The 21,481-nt window shown below is 42.6% G+C and overlaps 1 protein-coding gene across 4 annotated transcripts in view; it reads left to right on the top strand.

Annotated features, from left to right (window-relative positions):
• Nucleotides 1-21,481, top strand: part of CRTAC1 (cartilage acidic protein 1) — a 709,809-nt gene that overhangs the window by 28,164 nt on the left and 660,164 nt on the right. The gene's annotated exons all lie outside the window — the stretch shown is intronic.

Below are 21,481 nucleotides of genomic sequence, written 5' to 3'. Positions count from 1 at the left end.
TGGCGTCGGTGTTGCTCGCTCCCTCGCGGTGAAGTCTCACTGCCGCTGATCGCGCTCGTTGAGCCACGGTTAAGCGGAGCCACTCTGCTGCCTCGACGGGAGCTATGCCTACGATCTCGAAACGTTGGCCTTCGTGCCTAAAAAGGTAAAGGTGCAGCGCTGCAATTGCTCGCTTGCACCACTGCTCGTGGAAGAGCCTCAACTAGAGGGAGCTCTAGAGGGTACTTGGTCTTCTCTTCCACGTTGTCCAGACTCTCTGCTTGATGCACAGGCACACGGTAGGGAGAAGCCCCTCTCGAGGGTTTTTGGCTAAACTGGCTGGACATGTTGGAAGAGGTGAGAGTACCCACACTTTATCCCACCACACCTGACCTGCCGATCGACTGACTGTGGCGAACCCATTTATACCCGCTGCCTGGACGGATGCGGTGTCATGTAATTAACTTGACCATTGTTTTAACTGCCACACTGGGAGATCTTACTCCCGACCTCTTCATTGCATGTCTAGTGTCTTAACCAATACACCACAACAGCCTTCAAAGCTGTTAACATTGAATTACTTTTCAATGTTATATTTGTTAAGTTTTATATTCAAAGAGGTACCTGTATCATGTGATATATTCCATAATTTCACCTATCTAGGTGTGATTTGTTCAGAGTGCTATTTGAATGTGGATGTTTCCAAAAGTTTGAAAAAATTTAGTCTGACAATTTCATATCGCTATTGTCACTATTTAAACATACAATGTGTATTTATTTGGTGTTTTTATTGGTTAAAATGTCTGCCTCTGCTTGAGCAATTAGGCATGGCTCATCCCCATTGATAGTCCTGATCCAGTGGTGAAATTACATCTTCCAAAGGTAGCAACCAGTCTATCTATGGAATGGTTACTGTTGAATTTTCATAAATGTATTATTATGATATTGATTGCAAAGGGACAGTGGGCTGAGGCAATCCCCTACCAGGATTTGAACTCGTAACCGTCTGACTGTGGATCAACCACTCTAACCACGGAGCCACTCACACTTATGATTGGCAGCCTGGAGACAACCAACTGCATGGTGAATAATATTTTTTGTTAATCTGTTCAAGTTTGTTGTGTTGGTGGGGATGCATAGGGAATTCGGAGTGTGTGTGGGCATGTTAGACCAGATGTATCATTACACACGTTTAATTTGGCAGCTTGGAGGTTGTGTTGGTATATAACGCTGGGCTCTCAGTCTTGAATTGTTCATTCAAAGAAGAGCCATGATGTGCGAAATGGCCATCTGTTGCACAACTAGGTAGCTGTAGAAGGCACTAGAGCAAGTAACACGTGAGAGTGGTTCCTTCGTATATTTATAGTTTTATCCGGGCATTCCGATTTCCTTGCACAGACACACACACACTCGAATTTCAAGATCCGGAGATCACTCACGGCCGTTGATGGAAATGCCACCACACACACCTATGCCTTCCCTCGGCCAGGCCCCGCACCTTGAACAGTTGGCGCTCAGTCTCCAGTGTATGTTGCATAGTCAACAACCGACCTCCCCAGGTCTTATTTATGGTATCCCACCATCTAGCTTGGTCTTAAATTTGTCGCTGACCAAAGCACGCCCACTCCAGTGTCTCTATACCTTCCTTTTTCTATCCTGCACATATGCCCCACAGCAACCTCCCTTGATGGACGTCTACAGGAATTTCTTGTCAATTTTCTTTTCATCCAGACGTTCCCCGATGTTTGTATATACCTGTGTTGAACTTCTTTCACAATGTTCGTAGCCAGCTGTGCTAATCGGAGGCATTTGCCCTCTCTGCCATTAAATCCTAAGCATCTTCCAGATGTGCCTGTGCTCAAAGGCCATTTCTAGTTGTCGTCTCTCGAGCACAGAAACACAGCCATTACATTAATTTCTTCTTTGACGGGGAAATGTGTTCCTCAAAAGTGCCGCGTAAAGCTAAAACATGATAAGCGATGAATTACTGCATGTACATTTTGGGGCATAAGTAATTAAAAACAATGCATCTTAGAATCACATTTGCGCTATGAAATCAGCCAGCAGTCATCCCATGGCAGGAGAAGGAATTGACATGAGTGTACACTGCCAAATTCAGTATATTGTATCGTTCTGTGCATATACCCAGAACCCCCACACCGCCCATCCACGCAGCACAAGAAAGTAGCTCTGCGTCGACCGCTTAGAAATCGCGTTATAATGATATGCGTGTTCCGCGTTGTGCCAAACGTTTTCCCGAATGGAAGAACCGCGTTATAGCGAAAACACTTGATAGTGTAAACACGCATTAAGCGAGCACTTACCTTTGGTGGGGTGAGCCCATCAGAGGTTCTATGTTGAATTTATTTGGGAGCCCCTTATTTTAAAACCCCAGTACGATGACAGCAGAGAGATACAGATGTGAGATGAGATACATGTAGACAAATAGAGATGCAGGAGAGATGAGAGATGCAGGCAAGATAGATGTTAATTAAATTCCTCTATAATTTAGCTTGTTATGTTTATTAGGATTTGAAATTGAGACGATATTTGATAAAGCCCAATATTTTTTCATAAACCCAAGTCCCCGTCAGTTGCTTGGTGCCAAAAGCGTTGCTTGCTTTGCGTATGCCTCATGCCGCCACTGCTCCTGTCTTAACCACTTGTTTCGCAACACTAAACAATAAAGCCCCTTATTCTTAAATAGTTATTTTCCCAGTCTTTCTTGTGTGTATTATTGGGTCTTTCGGTAAAGTCACATAGAAAGGTTCAAAGAAAATAACAAAAAAATAACTAAAAACTACGACGTTTCGATCGCAACACAAGCGGTTGTCTTCCCCCCCACCCCCTTTCTTGAAGATGACCGCTTGTGTTGCGATCGAAGCGTCGTAGTTTTTTGTCTTTTTTTTTTTATTTTCTTTTAACCTATCTACGTGACATTACCGAAAGACCCAAGAATATGAATTCGTGCAGTCATGAAAGCTTTCAGTCAAGATTTTCTTGTGTGTGTTTAGTTTGTTGTCCTTCCCCCGCACCTCCGATTAGCAAGGTTGGCTACGTACGGCGCAAAACAAGTTCAACATACATACACACTCCCTGCATGATGGACAGATTTGAAATCTCTCCTTAACACCGCAATGTCCAGCTTCAGTACAAATAGTCAGAATGGGAGCGATTTCAATACAGAGTGGATGTAGTATGTCCTGGGAGACCTCTTTGCTCTGGGTGGATCGTGCAGACAACATTCAGTGGAGTTTCTGACATGTGTATGCAATATACACACATGCGCCAGAATGCCACATCTATGGCAGGGAGTAGGTCGCCATGCGCTCCTCACAATGTATGTATGCACAGTTGTGGTTCCATTATTACTAATGCTTTTTTCGTACTATTGGTAAATACTACGGTTGTCACTTTATAAACAAACTAGTGGGAAGTACTCGGCGTTGCCCGAGTCAAAGAAATATGTCAAAACTACTCTTAAAAATCAAACAGCAGTGCGTACGACTGTGGTGGTACCTGCTATGATTAAAACAGTGCATACTGTGGTGGTACCTGATATAATTACAGCATAGCATACTGTGGTGGTACCTACTTTCATTGCAGCAGTGCATACTGTGGTGGTACCTGCTATGATTACAGCAGTGCATACCGACTGTGGTGGTACCTGCTATGATTACAGCAGTGCATACCGACTGTGGTGGTACCTGCTATCACTACAGTAGTACATGCTGACTATATAGCAGTATTTATCGACTGTATAGCACAAAGTACTCATCTGACAGAGTGGCGTGGTGAGGCCTAGTCCCGTGCAGAGCCTCCGGCCTTGCCTAGATTGTCCAGCCGGCCAAGGTGGCACCTTGGCAGGCTGGCGCTGAGCTGCTACCCCTGACCCCCCCCCCTCCCCCAGGCACGATCTCCCCGGCCGCTCTGCAGTAATTTCTACGGCCTATAGTGGTAGCATCTCACGACTGTGTAGTAGTAATACCTGCATGCATCGGGGTGGGGGGGACATCACACAGTGAAGAATTAACATCAGCGTTTAGTGTATTTTTATAGCATTTTTTACGCGAAAGAAAATGTTCCCTGCACTCCCAACGAAGGCGTGCGATTTGGCATGGGCCATCCCCCCCACCAAAGGCGCGTGAGTTGGTATGGTCGTGCACACGTCATAAATAAATAAAAGGAAAGCGCACAAAAATCGCATTAAATCGTTAATTAAACTAATTTAAAGTTGACGGATGTGAAAAAGGAATAGCGTTTGCTCACCGCGAGGCTTACGGCGTGGTACCTGGATATTTTTTTACATACACCCCACCATTGGAGAGGCAAATCGTTTGCAAGCGCACAAACACACACAAACTCACAAACAAACCCACAAACAGACAATTTTTTACTTTTATATTAAAAAAATAAGCTGTATGAGCACCAAGCTATTCCGTCCAAAGAATTGCACAGCCAGTGACAGATGTGAATTTAAAGATATTATGAATTACGTCGATAACACAGCTCTTTGCCTACTTTAAAGTATGTATGTCATAGCTATGCCAAACTGCTTTGTTGTTGTCTAGTCTGTGCCGATTATTTTGGTGTTAACATTAAATATGTTTTGAGGCATGCTGTGCTTGTAATGGTGACTGGGCTCAGGCCATTACATCTCCTGTAGAATAGATTTCTTCTCAACCAATTAAGCAATTTTTATTATCTTTTTTCACGTGAAGTTTTCATTGGTCTTTTCCCCCCTCAATTTATTCCAATTGTGCTCATTGACGAAAAGTCACGAGATGAAAAACACCTTTGGAAATCCAGCAAAGAATTGTGCCCCAAATGTCGGAGAATATCTGCGCTAGAGATTGTCCACAGGGTTTCTCCCGCAAAAAAGGCTTCAAGAATAATGTGTTCACGTTTTACACAGTTGGGTGTGAACTCTCACACACTATGCTATGAGATTGTTTGCAGTATTTTGACCAAATTAAGTAGAAATACCACATTTTATGGGATGGATTTTTTGTGTATATAAAGTTGTTAGCAAATGGGTTAAGACAATCACCTTGCCATATTTGTGGATACAGTTTAATCATAGGTAGCTGGAACCTAGATTTAAAACCAAAGTCTTATAGGTGCTGGCTCAGCTCTCTGACTTATAAAATGTTTATTTTTACCATTCCCTCCTAACAAGATATCAAGCTAAACTTTAAGAATAAAAAACAGTATTTGTGATAGAGTACACGTTTTCAATATAATCTCTAGTTTTTTTTGTGTGTGTAGCATTATTCATTTTCTCACACAATGTGTGCCACACAGCCGAGCTACCGTGACACGATGAACTAACCTCTGTGGTCTGATCTCATAAAGAAACTTTCAGAATTTTCATAAGCTGAAAGCAGATGGTAACAACGGACTCAATATCACATCTGAAGGGCAAAACACTCTGAAATGCTGCGATTGTTCTGAGCAGCCCATACATTTATGAACATTCCAACATCAAATGTAGGTGATAGACGGGAGAGTTTAATCCTGCAGTCTTAATTATTGTGTTGTGGACATGCATTGTGTGGGCAGCGGCTTTATTTATTCATTTACTGTTTATCAGGTCTGCCAAGCATTGTCTTTGCTTGCAGGTGGAACAATTACCCTTGCCGGTGGCCTGTGTGCGCTTATAGGCTCAGCAAACACACTGGGGACCACCGCACAAATGACTTGTATTTTATCCGAACCTTCCAACCACCCCTTTCACTTTGTAAAATAAATTGCATTTTTTCCCTTCCCATTTTAAAACAAGCTGTGGGAGCATTGCAAAGGAATCCCTGAGAGGTTCAGGGTTAATTAAGCAATATTTTACACTTCAGCAGTTTGCAAAAATGCCGTTAATCATATAATGTAAGTGGGACTACGTGGGGGCGGTTGCATCACTTTGTTTTGGTGTTTGAGCTTAGCCAGGTGTGCATCGCTGCCCTTGGCAGGCGATAGGTGGATACACTCGTTGCGTCGGGCTGCTTCTTCACTAAGTTTCCATTACGATTCCTCGCACGGTGGTGCGGTATGAATCGCAGTGTTTGATTGCCGCCTTTCCACCCCCCCCCCCCGCGCGGTCCAATCATATTTTTCATCCATCTCCACTGCGGCACAGAGCTGTGGAGACGTCGACGACAACGAGGGTTTGGTCATTGTGTGACGTTCGGCCATAATGACAGTGTCGTCGCACGGCAGCTCTGCAGCACCGCACTTGCAGTCCTACATGCCTAGTGCACCAATCCAATGCCGTACACGAGCTCGGAGGATTCGCACACGTGCGTATTATTGTACGTGGCTTGGAGTGGCGGTGCAGTGATTGGCGCACCCTATTGCAAACCACCAATCTCAATTTGATTCTTGGCCGTGGCAAGGATTGGTCTTGGGTTCCGCCTTCACCAATCTGCACGAAGGAAGGTGCTGAAGTATGGCCAAACAGCCCCCGTGATGTGTTGTGGTGAGGCTTTCATCCAGCAGTAGATTGACAAAGAGCTGTTTATTATATATATACTGTGTATGGATATACATTGCATAGACAAGCATTTATGTATATGAAAGTGTGTTAATTTTCCGTGCGTTTGTGCAGGCATTTTTAGATAAGGTATACAAAAAGAAAGTTGTAAGTTTGAACAAGTGGTGGAAAAATCCACATTCCGATGGCATTGACTAATCTTTCCCTAAGATAACCATTGTACACGTCCTTACAGTGGTACTCATCAACCCCAGAGGCAACGAAAGCTCAGTCAATCCCTGGCAGAGATTTGAACTCGTAACCTTTCGTTTCCGAGTCCAGCAATTGCTTGCAGAATTCGTATGAAGCTTACCGTGAGCAGTGCATGGGTTACATTTGCGATGTCTTTTAGCCACGCAGAGTGAGATTATGGGATCCCGTGAGAGCAGTACGGTGCCAGCAGAGCCTGGAGTGCTGCATCCCTGCTTAGAATCCAGCACTTGATCGGCTTCAATCCTCCACAATTGCCAGCCGGATATTATGCCAGAGCTGGAGAATCCGGATATGCCTTCAAATTAATCTCTGATGCTCATTAGGGGCATTCCCACCCACATGGGTGTGATTTTCACGGTAAAGCAATCTTGAAAGTTACTCCTCAAGGTTGCATGAAGGATTGGTAATTTCCAGCTCGTATTTCTTGACTGACAGTTTACTGCTGCGTTTGTGCTACCAATGATTTATTTTCTGTAGCCAAAGAGGAGTCTTAATTCTTGACTTAAAGCTTTCGTGACTGCAGGAATTCATATTCTTTGGGTTTTCCCGTAAAGCCACGTAGATAGGAAAAATAATAAAAAATATCACGACGTTTCGATCGCAACACAAGCAATCGTCATCAGGTGAAAAAATAGCGGGAGAGTTGCTGAAGCAGGGTGTTATAAAGTTTTGAGATGGGTGTAGCCCAAGGGTAATAAGCGAAATGGGCGGGACTAGTGATGACATTTGCATGTAAATGTAAGATCGGGTAAATCGGAGAGCCACTTCCACGACGACGAAGCTGCGGAGATGGCCATTGTATTGTGAGAGATTAGCATGTCAATATAAGATCGTAGAGCCACAGGCACATCGAGGAAAACGAGCAATGGTGGCTATGTTAGTAAGACATTTAACCTGTTAATGTAAAGACATTTAACCTGTCAATGTAACACCAGAGAGTCGAAAATAACTACTAACATTTGCAGGTAGGATGGAAACATCACAGCCAGTTATGACTTAAACTGGTTAATAACATCCTTCCAATGATTGCTCAGTTTGTACCCATCTTCTCAGTTGAAATTGTGTCTGTGTCTATATATCTGGATGGCTTCATGAACGAATCTTTGCTGATAGCCAGTGGGTTTGCAGAGTCCCTTCGTCTTGGAAAAATAAATTTCGCGTGAGCCCACCGCATTAAAACAATGAACAGCCACGGCCGAGGTATTGATCCTACCGTGTTTCAGATCTGCCTTATGTTCACGAACATGGTCCGAGACATGTCGCTTAGTTTCCCCAATGTAACTACTGCCGCAGACACAGCTTAGTTTGTAGACGCCGGGGTATTGCATGTCAGGGATCACATCCTTCACAGATAGGATCAGATCACGAATTGTATGTACTGTGTTGAATCAAACCTGGATCTTGTGTTTGTTCATGATTTTGGAAATATTTTTCTATCTATGTGGCTTCACCAAAAGACCCAAAGATATGAATAGGAGTCTTAATCTCAGAAATAGGCGTTTCCGTTAATCGCATACTGCAGAATTATTCCATAAGTGTGGACACACATCACCAGTGATGGTGATATAATGATCCGAATTAGACCCGGTTTCATGTTGTTTGATTGAGTCAAGCAATGTCACCCTTTTTAAGAGAAAAAGGATTCGTATTCCAGAATGACGTGTTTTGTCTTTTTGTTGAGGCACTCCTCCTGGGAAATATTTTTTTTGGAGTGATTGGATCATTGCTCTGCATTGTAATGCTGCATTTGGGTCGGGGGATTGAAGCTCTGCAGTAATGAAATAGAGTTCTTGTTTTTCGTCTGCAGAAATCCATCCAATGAAAGCCTTATATATGAATGCCAATACAAGGGAAGTAATTGAGATGTTAGCGCAGCAGTTTGCTTTCAGATGTATTGTAGTGGCATTGCCTACGCTGCAGTAACCATTAGTGTAGGGGGTAACCGTTTTTTTCTCCACCATGCATCCTTCGCATCTATTATTATACAATCGCTTTAGTCAAATACCGCCTCTGTGAGATGGGGTTGTTTTTTTTACGTGTAATTGCAGTACCCAGAGCTGGGCATTTCACATGGCTGAACACATTTTACTTTTCTATCATGGATTATGTGATGACAAAATAAGTCACACAATGCATTTGCATTGGAAAGCTAGCTCGTATCAGCAGACAGCCTGCTGCACATGCATTTTTAAACGCGAAACGAATCAATATGATTTTGTAACTTTCATGTGAGGCAGTCAGCAACATTCGTGATTTAACATCAACAAAGAACAGTTCTCTACACACACAACCATCACAAGTGATATAGAAAGAAAATTAGCATTGCGCGCACTCCTAAAAATAGCGGCTTGCTACATTTAGGAAACCTTTAACTATTTCTTTAACGGAGCATCCGGTGTCTTCTCTGCAATATGTCTAGACTATATTGCACGTTATTTGGGCATCACGGTGGCGAGATGTTAACTTCCTTACCTGGGATGCAGGAGGCCGTGGGGTTAATCCCGACCCTTAATGCCTGTTGTATATTTGGAGTTTGTGTATCTCTCTCCCTGTGGTCGCGTGGATTTTTGTCTGGGTCCTCCGGTTTTTCCCTTTCATATTTAGAATAAAATCACGCATTTAGAGTATTTGTCTGCTATATATTTCCACATGATATGGTGAGCTATCATTTGTGGCCAGGTTGCTTCTGAAAAATAGCTATATAGCTCAGTGGGCCTTACCTGGTAAAATATAAATATTCTATGGTTCTTTCGGTAAAGTCACATAGATAGAAAAAATAATAACAATATGATAATAAAAATGAAAATAAAGTGAATAAAAATAATAAAAATACCACGACGTTTCGATCGCAACACAAGCAGTCGTCATCAGGAACTGGGAGGTTAGCCTCTAAGGGCAAGCTGTTTATCAAAGCTTAGAGATGGGCGGGGCAGCTAATGTTAATCTAGGAGAAGGCTCCGACACCGACAGTAGGTCTACACCAATCAAAGCATTGCACCTCGCTCCACACACCCACACTGTTGACGGTGGAGGTGGACAAGAAAACACAAATCAAGTCATGACCCAAAGTGATTGATGACATCGTTCCAATGATTGCTGAGTTTAAAACCGTCATCCCGGTTGAAATTGTGTCTGTCTGTATATATGGATGGCTTCGTGAACTAATCTTTGTTGATAGCCAGTCGGCTTGCAAAGTACCATCGTCTTAGAGAAATCAATTTAATGTTAGTCAGCCACATTAAAGTTATGATCAGCCATGGCAGAAGTATTGGTCCTGCCGTGTTTCAGATCTGTCTTATGTTCAAGAACACGGTCCGAGACATGTCGTTTGGTTTCCCCAATGTAACTGCTGCCGCAGATACAGCTTAGTTTGTAGATGCCGGGATATTGTATGTCAGGAATCTTGTCCTTTACAGATGGGATCAGGTCACCAATTTTATGCACTGTGTTAAATCGGACCTGGATCTTGTGTTTGTTCAAAATATAAATAGTTTAGTTTTTAGTTTAGTTTTTATTCGAACAGTTCAAGAAAAAAAATGTATGTGACCTATTCATAGAGGCAATTACAGTATAGGCAAAGCTACCAAATGTTTTCAAGTTTCATATTGGGTTGACTTCCAATTTCTGAATAAAATCATTGAAATTTTTTTTTTACACTATGTAAGAAACTGCTTTGATAAATTAAAAAGACCTGACTGTTACATGCTACGGATGAAGTGTTTCCAAGTACATTTTTCCTAATTTAGTCATTACCTTTGAAGTTGTTTCATAAAGACCAGCAAGATGACAACAGATGAGACATGTTGGCTTCAGTACAATTTGTTCTGCATTCAATTGCAGTCGAGTAATTGTGGATTTTTTTTACAGCTATTCTGTGTTCTCCTTCAGAATCACGCCACTATTTTTAATCTTTCATGTTATACTTTGTACAGTTCTCCAGGATGTATATCCTAAACAAAATAAAAGTGTAAAAATAACTTGAACATACAATATTAAATACTGTATTGTTGCACGTACAGTGAGGGAAAAAAGTATTTGATCCCCTGCTGATTTTGTACGTTTACCCACTGATAAAGATATGATCAGTCTATAATTTTAATTGTAGGTTTATTTGAACAGTGAGATACAGAATAACAGCAAAAAAATCCAGAAAAACGAATGTCAAAATTTTTATAAATTTATTTGCATTTTAATGAGGGAAATAAGTATTTGACCCCCTCTCAATCAGAAATATTTCTGGCTCCCAGGTGCCTTTTATACAGGTAACGAGCTGAGATTAGGAGCACACTCTTAAAGGGAGTGCTCCTAATCTCAGACACCTGTTCACAGAAGAAATCAATTAATCAGATGTCAAACTCTCCAACATGGCCAAGACCAAAAAGCTCTCCAAGGATGTCAGGGACAAGATTGTTGACCTACACAAGGCTGGAATGGGCTACAAGACCGTCGCCAAGCAGCTTGGTGAGAGGGTGACAACAGTTGGTGTGATTATTCGCAAATTGCAGAAACACAAAAAAAACTGTCAATCTCCCTCGGTCTGGGGCTCCACGTAAGATCTCACCTCGTGGAGTTGCAATGATCATGAGAACGGTGAGGAATCAGCGCAGAACTACACGGGAGGATCTTGTCAATGATCTCAAGGCAGCTGGGACCATAGTCACCAAGAAAACAGTTGGTAACACACTACGCCGTGAAGGACTGAAATCCTGCAGCGCCCGCAAAGTCCCCCTGCTCAAGAAAGCACATATACATGCCCGTCTGAAGTTTGCCAATGAACATCGGAATGATTCAGAGGACAACTGGGTGAAAGTGTTGTGGTCAGATGAGACCAAAATGGAGCTCTTTGGTATCAACTCAACTCGCCGTGTGTGGAGGAGGAGGAATGCTGCCTATGACCCCAAGAACACCATCCCCACCGTCAAACATGGAGGTGGAAACATGCTTTGGGGGTGTTTTTTCTGCTAAGGGGATGGGACAACTTCACCGCATCAAAGTGACGATGGGCGGGGCCATGTACCGTCAAATCTTGGGTGAGAACCTCCTTCCCTCAGCCAGGGCATTGAAAATGGGTCGTGGATGGGTATTCCAGCATGACAATGACCCAGAACACATGGCCAAGCCAACAAAGGAGTGGCTCAAGAAGAAGCACATTAAGGTCCTGGAGTGGCCTAGCCAGTCCCCAGACCTTAATCCCATAGAAAATCTGTGGAGGGAGCTGAAGGTTCGAGTTGCCAAACGTCAGCCTCGAAACCTTAATGACTTGGAGAAGATCTGAAAAGAGGAGTGGGACAAAATCCCTCCTAAGATGTGTGCAAACCTGGTGGCCAACTACAAGAAACGTCTGACCTCTGTGATTGCCAACAAGGGTTTTGCCACCAAGTACGAAGTCATGTTTTTCAGAGGGGTCAAATAATTATTTCCCTCATTAAAATGCAAATCAATTTATAACATTTTTGACATGCGTTTTTCTGGATTTTGTTGTTGTTATTCTGTCTCTCACTGTGCAAATAAACCTACCATTAAAATTATAGACTGATCATTTTTTTGTCAGTGGGCAAACGTACAAAATCAGCAGGGGATCAAATACTTTTTTCCCTCACTGTATTTACACAGGAAAGCCTCGCTGAGCCTCAAGACTCTTTTTTCAGAAGGTTTTAGCTGAGTTTTCGTGGTTGTTGCCGATGTTACAATGTGTAATCTCAATTGAGTAATTTGCAGATAATTTCTTTAAATTTTGACGCTTGGCCAAAATTTACATTTTATTTATTCTTAAGAATGTTTTACATTTTAGCTATGGGGAGGAAACCATGTAACCTGGAGAAAACCCATGCAGAACAGGGAGAGAACCAACAAACTCTGCACAAAAAGGTGCCCGAATTGGGAATCTCACCTAGACTCTTCTTGCTGTGGCACAAGTGATACCACTGCACCATCGTGTACCCATCAAGGTTGTAAGTCGCGATGACAAGGGGGGACCTATGTGAAAACAAATCTAAGTACAACGATGGTAAATTACAATTTATATCGGAGGATGCAAACAGCATCCCAAAACAACATGGGAGGTAGAGGGACGACTGGGAAAAGAGGTGACATGAGGAGGGGTGTGAAAGGAGCCCAGCCTCAGGGAAATTTGAGGAGAGAACTCACGAGAAAGAGGTAGAGAGATTGAAACATGTGGCTGTGGTGAAACCCAAGGCCAAATGATACAAATAGTCCAGGGGCACTGGGGAACCTCATTTCAATAGGTTCCAGGGACACTGGGAGGATTGGGACAGTTGAGGCCCAGGGCAAGATGACTCAGGGCAGCAAATAAACTATAAAAACGAAACTATTTTTTATCTTACCAGGTAAGGCCCACCGAGCTCTATAGCTCTTTTGCAGAAGCGACCTGGCCACAAATGACAGATCAACGAAGTGGCGTATCGTGTGGAAACTTATAGCAGCCAAATACTCTTAACGCATGTTTCTAAATGTGGAGGGCAAAACTGGAGAACCCAGAGAAAAATCCACGCGACCATGAGGAGAACATGCAAACTCCAAATATACTAGCGTCAGGATCGAGATCGATCCCACAACCTCCTGTATACCAGTCGAGGTAGTTAACATCTCACCACCGTGCCACTCTAGTTCTCATGTACAGCCGCCTTCTTTTGTAAAGTTTGCAAACTGCAAACATGTAAGCGTGGCAAGTGCTCTGCTTTTCTTAATGTAAGGTTGTCTTGCTTAGACATGTTCTAAAGCATATGTTGATCTAGAAGGAAATATGAATGCTATATTTTTTGAAAAAGCTCCTACTGACTTTCTAGAATGGCCGATGTAATATTATACACTAATCACTAATATCTCAGTGTTACAATAATCAGACCAAGATCAGGAAATGATTCTGCATTTATTGAACGCTTCTCGTGGGTACTCTGATCTAAAAGTCTCCCGTCAGTGCTGACGGATTAGAGTGCCACGTGCTGCTCATGGCCACTTATTACCAGGCTGGCACAAGTGGGCACGTTGCCAACACCGCATTTTATCCTCTTCCTGAGCAGTCCTTGCAGTGTCAGTTGGAAATGACTCGGGGAGATCCTCATTGGTACAGAGGATTGAATTTAACTTTGTTTACCGCTGTTGGAATTTAATGCGTTATCATATTTCTGCACCACACTGTGATGCTCAGTTTTCTTCAGCGTATTTGGCAACAGTATTGTGATTACAAATAAGGTCTAGACAGTGTTTTACATATGGTTATAATTTAGGACATATGTTACATAACCTCTTTAGGTATATTTAAGTACAGTGTTTCCAATAAACAACATTATTGAGATTGCTTATGACCAAATCGGCCAGAATGTGCCTGATCTCGTCAAATCTCAGAAGCTAAGCAGGGCTGATCCCGGATAGTGCTTAGATGGGTAAAATACATATATTGCTGATTTTCATCGGCATCTTCGGGGCTGTTAGGTTGTGGGCAGCAAACAGGGTAGTGCAGCAAAGTTCAATTGTTGTACTATGCTCTCACGTCTCTGCTCTCTACCTTAACTGACCAGCGTGGTGAAGTATGATCAATGAATCCCCAACGACCTGCATGGAGTGGGAAGGCCGTTAATCAGCAGTGGATTGACACTAGGCCTACTATACACGTAGATTATTGATGTTCTTCCAATGCTGGATAGCCACATGCAAATGGGTGATGCAGTTGGAGTTGATGTATGGAGTGGATCAAAATCAAACAAAAGAGAAAACATGCGACTTGCAACCGAGCAGACCGCAGTTAAATACTCGACACGTCTTAACGTTGCACGCCACATGTATAATCATCCGTGACAGCTGGAGAAACACAGATGTGGCTGTCCCTAAGTATGACGGCGCACAGCAGAGTGGGGTGGGGCGTCCCCGGTGCAAGGCCCCGTGACACAACACGTTCCACCCTTCCACATTCACCAATCTGCTCCGTTCATATACGGATACAGTTGTTACACGATGCACATGCACGATAGACATGTCCCAAAACATGTCCCATAAAACTTCAAGAGCGCCGATTTAACATGATGTTGGCATGCACACCGTGCAATGGCTTAATTTGAATTTTAACTGAGATTGGTGAACCCAGGTAACGAGGACTTGAGAGTCAGGGATGCTGGGACTCTGGGTCTTGAGGCAGGAAGACTGGGTCTTAGGACTTGAGATTCAGGAGGAATGGGACTAAGGGTCTTTAAACACAGTGAGACCGGGTTTCAGTATAGAGACAATATTTATCAATCTAAATGAATGAAATATAAACATTTACATACCAATTTAAAATAGCATTGTTTAATAACAGGTAACAAACGACAAGACATTGTAATTGTCATATTGAACAGTTAATGAGACTTGTTTTCGAGTAGAATGCACGGGAATCTTAACAATAGTGTATATTAATTCTGATGCTAGCAGGGCAGGGTCCCACCGAGAACACAAGCTGAGTGCTGGGACATTAAGGTCTACGTTATTATGGCAATTACATCCAAGACTCCGATAATCTATAGAGTTAATTAGCACTTCATAACATTTACAATTTTAATGTTATATGTATGACACTGCTACATTTTAAATAGAATTGTGGTTGAGGCAGCTTGGTGACTCAATTTCAGGTTGGGTGGCGGGTCGCTCCAAGATAATGCAGACACTTATATCACAGTAATGAGTCGGCCTCACGGAGATCCTGGGTTTGATTTCCCAGGATCCACTCAAGGTAAATGAATGTTTTCATGTGGACTGCGTTTGGGGGTGTCAATCTGTTACACCGGTCACTGCTCAGTATCATTAGCCATTGTCTATCCACTGCTGGATGAAGCCTCCCCTAAGCCAACGCCATTCATCATTGTCCCACAATGCTGCATTCCATCTCACTGCTGCACATGAACTGATGCCATTTCTCCACATCAGCAGTGGCCATCCTGCTGTGGGTGAGTTCTATCCTTTGCCTGACATGCCTTCCCCAATCTCATCTCGGATTGCCTTCATCCCTTGCAGTGATGTATACCGTGAAAGCCTACTTATTTATCAACACGTTCTAAGATGTCTGATGTGCATTTGTTCCCTGATCCATATTTTCCTCGTCTTTTGGGCATGCATCTCACCATACTTTTTGCATACTTTTTAGCCGTCGTTTTATTCCCTGGGTGGAGTCCACGGGATTGGTCTATATGTCATCGGTGGCAAGGTGTGCTCTTGGAAAATGTATTCGTGCATATTGTTACGTTGCTTGCCATGATCATGTTGAGCTTTCGAAAAGTGCCACATTCTGCTCTTGTTCACCTCTGTACGCCATCAATTGTGTTGCAATCCACGTTCAATAATCGCTGTACATACAGCATGCATATTATTATCTATTGTAAAGTTGTATGTTGGTCACGATTATGTTACTGTTGCGAAAACGTTGTGTCCCTGACTTTGGTTTTTAAGGTTTACCCTGAATTGAACTTTTAATCATTCCTTCTGATTTTCTTGAATCATTGTTAGAATACAAATCCATGATGATTAATACTATCTCATTCATGTTAATGCATTCATTTCTCCAGTACAATTTTCATAAAATGCTGTATAATGTTGCCTTGGTGAGAGCTTATCTACTTGCTTGACTTATCTTATGATTTGAAATTTCTGCTCTCCTTTATGCAGTCTCAATGCAGCTATTTCTTAATTGTAATATTTTTGTTAATAATTAAAATAAATTTACTTAAAGCTTTCGTGAATGCAGAAATTCATATTCTTTGGGTCTTTCGGTAAAGCCACGTAGATAGAACAAATAATAAAATAATTAAAATAATATCACGACGTTTCGATCGCAACATAAGCAATACTCTTAGTTTTTTTCGGTAAAGTCACATAGGTAAAACAATCAATAAAATAAAATAAATGAAAACAAGTAAATTAAATTTCGACGTTTCGGAGGCAACACAAGCTTCATTCATCAGGTGGAAAAAAGGCACAGCAAAATAACTGTAGTGAGAGTTATTTGTGATGAGATATTGTTATATAGGGTAAGAGGAGGGGGAGGAGCCAAGGAGGACGGGCGCAGGATGGGGGGGGGGAGCCAGGAAGGTGAAGATGAAGCTGCACTACACGACGGAGCCAACGATGGGGGAGGGGGGACGCAGAGCGGGGTAGAGTAGCGGTTGAGGTTTAACATGGTTAATCACATCTTTCCAATGATTGCTCAATTTGAATCCATCTTCTCGGTTGAAGTTATGTCTATGTTTGTATATCTGTATGGCCTCATGGACAAATTTTTGGTGGTATTCAGACCGCTTGCAGAGTACCTTGGTATCGGAGAAAACAATATAATGATCACCCACAGCGTTGTAACAATGATCAGCAACGGCTGAAGAATTCGTCCTGCCGTGTTTAAAATCTGATTTGTGCTCGCGAATTCGGTCCGAAATATGTCATTTCTTCTCCCCGATATAGCAGTCACCGCAGGTACAACTCAATTTGTAAACAACGGGGTACTGTAAGTCCGGAATGACATCCTTTATGGATGAGATCAGATCACGGATTTTGTGTACTGTATTGAACCGGACCTGGATCTTGTGTTTGTTTCGAATTTTGGAAATCTTTTTGGTAACGCCTGCTATGTATGGCAGCGTGATGATTTTTATCGGAGTTTTAGGTGGTTGTTTCTGCATGGTGGGAGAAACAGCTTGGCGGATAGTATGGTCTGAATATCCGTTCATCTTGAGGGACAGATGTACATGTTTTAATTCACTGGCCAGGTGGTGTTGGTCAGAGATGCAATGAGCCCTATGGTATAGAGATTTGAAAAACGGCAGAACGAATTCTTCGGCCGTTGCTGATCATTGTTACAACGTTGTGGGTGATCATGATATTGTTTTCTCTGATACCAAGGTACTCTGCAGGCCGTCTGGACACCACCAAAGATTTGTCCATGAGGCCATACAGATATACAAACATAGACATAATTTCAACCGAGAAGATGGATTCAAATTGAGCAATCATTGGAAAGATGTGATTAACCATGTTAAACCTCAACCGCTACTGTTCCCCGCTCTGCGTCCCCCCTCCCCCATCCGTGGCTCCGTCGTGTAGTATCAGCTTCACCTTCACCTTCCTGCCCCTCCCCCCATCCTGCGCCTGTCCTCCTTGGCTCCTCCGATATAACAATGCCTCATCACAAATAACTCTCGCTACAGTTATTTTGCTGTGCCTTTTTTACACCTGATGAAGGAAGCTTTTGTTGCCTCCGAAACGTCGTGATTTAATTTAGTTGTTTTCATTTATTTTATTGATTGTTTTACCTATGTGACTTTACCGAAAAAAACAAAGAGTATGAATCCTTGCAGTCACGAAAGCTTCAAATCTAAAATATAAGCAATCCTCATCGGGTGAAAAATAAATATAGCGGGAGAGCTGCTGTATATATTCTCAGCAGCTCTCCCGCTATATTTTTCACCTGATGATGATTGCTTGTGTTGCGATCGAAACGTTGTGATATTGTTATTTTTAAAATTCTTTTATTATTTGTTCTATCTACGTGGATTTACAGAAAGACCCAAAGAATATAAAAATGTAAATAAATGTTTAGAATTAGGCCTTGGTTTTGCAAGAGCTTGGATGACTTCCTTTTTAAAATGGTGTTATTTTATACGATCATAATGGTATTTAAAAAATATATCCAAGGAAACATATTAAATGGTTGCATATATGTGATTAATGGGAGAAATAAACCTTTTCTAACTCCAGTTTACTCATGGTGTAGTCTAATATTTATATAATTCAGTTCCTAAGATCTTCATGAACAATTAATGTGCGTGATAAAGAAAGTTTGGTGCAGTGGCTCAGAGGTTCAGAGCACTGAGCTGGAACTGCTGAAAGCCTGGGTTCGACTTCAGGTTTTGGCCGCATGTGATTAAACCAGGTTCTCAAATGTAGAGGTTTGCGAGTCTCAACCCACTCAGCTGCCACCACTGAGATCCCGAGTCTGGTATTGTAGCAAAGGTCAAATTCAGAAGCTGTCCTGTTCTCAGGATCCCCTACGCTATCACATTCCCAGCCAGTGCCATTGCTGACGGATCTAGAAATGCCGGGTACTGGCGGTGGATTAGTTATGGGTGTTGTTTGACAACTCTTCCTCACACTTGTCAGTGAAGGTTGGTGAAGGAGACACATTTGGTCTATCTGGAATAGCTACTAAGGGTCTTGACCTGTATTATTATGTTCGTTACATTTAACATTATGTTGTTTAAATAGGGTCATGGCCTTTCAATTTATGCATTTATGCAAACCTCTAGTTGCAATGCAATTTGTTCTCTAGGCCTTTGAAATGTCCAGATTATTATTGAATTATAATGCTATAACAAATACAAAAACAGAGCTTGAGTGACAACATAACAATGTGTTTTCTTTTTATCGGTTAGAGCAAGGTTAATAAAATACTATAGTATATTTGCAGAATATACTTGAACATCACGGTGTTAGTTGAATACCACCATACTCGCTGAATGTCAAAATGCAAGGCTTTTGAATGTGTTTATTTAAAATCACAGCACACACTCTTTTGGCTGGACAAATCAAAGACAGCCTTTATAATTGAGTGCCTCTTGTCATGTCGCGAGATGAAGAATCGTTCTTCCAGAATGTTGTTTCAGCAAGAGCTTCGCATCTTGTCAGATACTGGCTCCAGAACGGGGATTTGAGAATCGGGGTGGTGTGTGGTCTCGTTTCAGGGCACGAGTCAAAAGCCTGACAGCAGCATTTTGCATCATTAAAGGACCCCGTGGGTCACATTGAGCAATGTCCAATTTGCTTTGCATTTTAAAAGAGCCGTTAGGAAAAGTTGTAAAATGAAACATGTGCATTTCTTAAAATAGTTGGCACAGAAATGTAAAATAAAAAGAACAGTGTTATATTTGTGAGACTGGTCCGAAAGGTCTTGGCCTTTGTTTTATTATGACTTGCAGGCTGAGTAACAACAGACGAATATGACGAAGACTGTGGGTGATCTCTTTAAGTTGCAATACTTTTGATTCCAACCGTAACTCGACTTGTGTACATTTTTACCAAAAAGTTCTGCTCAGACGCGGTGCTTCCTGTGCATGTATAATGGGTTACCATGACTTGCGAGTGTCAATTCGCCGGCTTACTTGTGTAGTATTCTTCAGGGAGATACACACTAGAAGTTGGAGTCAACACGTTTATTACAATACCCCAACAGGGTTCCTATATAAACGTGCACTAGTTAACTGGACCCCAACATAATGGGTCAGGTCAGCAACACGCTGCCTGATCCACGATGCCGAGCGTAACGACCGAAGACTGAAGACTGACGACAGAAGACCGAAGAGACGTAGCAGCGAGAGTTCCATTCCAGCAGACAGACCGCGATCACTCTTGGGACTTCCATTTTATGCTACCGAGCGTGGCCTCGCTCCAGATTCGGCCACAGAAGGTCCTCGACCCAACATCACGTGTCCCTCGAACCCCCTTCTGGGCCCTCTCGCTACCCTGTCCCAGTCACATGCCCTCTCGGGCTCACCCAGACTGTCACGTCCTTACTTGCCCTCTCTCTGACCGTCATCAGAACCATGCCCTCTAGGGCCCGCTTCCATGCCATGCCTACTCTGGTGCCAGGGAGAGGCTCAAGACACACAGTTCCACTCTTGTGACAGTACCTAGCGCTAAACACCATAGTGACTCCATTTACGTCACTACACTTGCATTCTACTGTGGCACATGTGAGCACTCGGTGGATCACGAGCAACCCGTATCACACCCAGAGGCTTGCTCAGCCTATTGACTGCATCTGGACACGTAATAATATTGGCATGCCCCAAATGTTAATGGGTGCAAAACTATTGTTAGACTTTTTGCTTGTCGAATCTCCAGGTAGTATACGTATCCTCGCTCTCGTGTACCTGCAAACATCGAGTAAAGTATTGTATTAATCTCGGTGACGGAGATGCACAGGGAGCTGCATGCTGACAAAGGTGACGTTGGTACTGCACACCTGCGTACTGGGCTCTCGCCCTGTCTCTCCTCCACACTTAGACCACCTGATTCTCATTCCACTGAAAAAAAAACATTCTCCAGAACGTTGTGTTTAAACACACATTGTTACGACTATTCACACAAGAATGGCAAACACGCATGGCAGGGTGAATGAAGAGAAGTGTCCCCATGACATTTGTCATTTGTATTCTAAACTGAACTTTGAACGATGGTTGTACATAAATTAGTTTTACATGAAATGCAGACTTTCCACTTCCACACGTTGTGTTTCTGTACTTGAAATATTGACTTAAAAGTAATTATATCAATTATTTAACTTGGATCTATTCTGTCTCGAAGTTTCTTCTATTTTATATTTTAGAGGGTACATGCTGGCATGTGCTGCCCTATGCATGCCTAATTATTTGCTAATCCCCGTCTGCTTTAACAGACTCGCATCGACTGGCGTGGCAACTGGCTTACTTGGCATGATAACTTTAAACATCAAACACTTGACAGTGTGTTAATAGAAAAGCCATTGATACATTTCTGCAAACAGTGACAGGATTGGGAGTGCGGGTGATTTCCAGCATGCACGGTGAGTGCATCTTCCTTGACAGCCGTGCACTCTTCTCCGGATGGAGCGTGGATGACCGTGGCCATGTGACACCGAGTCACCGTACGCGTGAGGAGGTGGCAAAAAACCGGGAGAGCAGTTGCAGCTGCAGTTATTTATAGGCACTGTGATAATTTGATAGGATTCATTGGTACGTACGCCAGTCATTGTGC

This window comes from Lampetra fluviatilis, chromosome 4, assembly GCF_964198595.1.
Source record: "Lampetra fluviatilis chromosome 4, kcLamFluv1.1, whole genome shotgun sequence".
In the NCBI taxonomy this organism is placed as follows: Eukaryota; Metazoa; Chordata; class Hyperoartia; order Petromyzontiformes; family Petromyzontidae; genus Lampetra; species Lampetra fluviatilis.
Note: the sequence above shows the minus strand (reverse complement) of the source record. Positions and strands in the feature narration are given on the sequence as shown.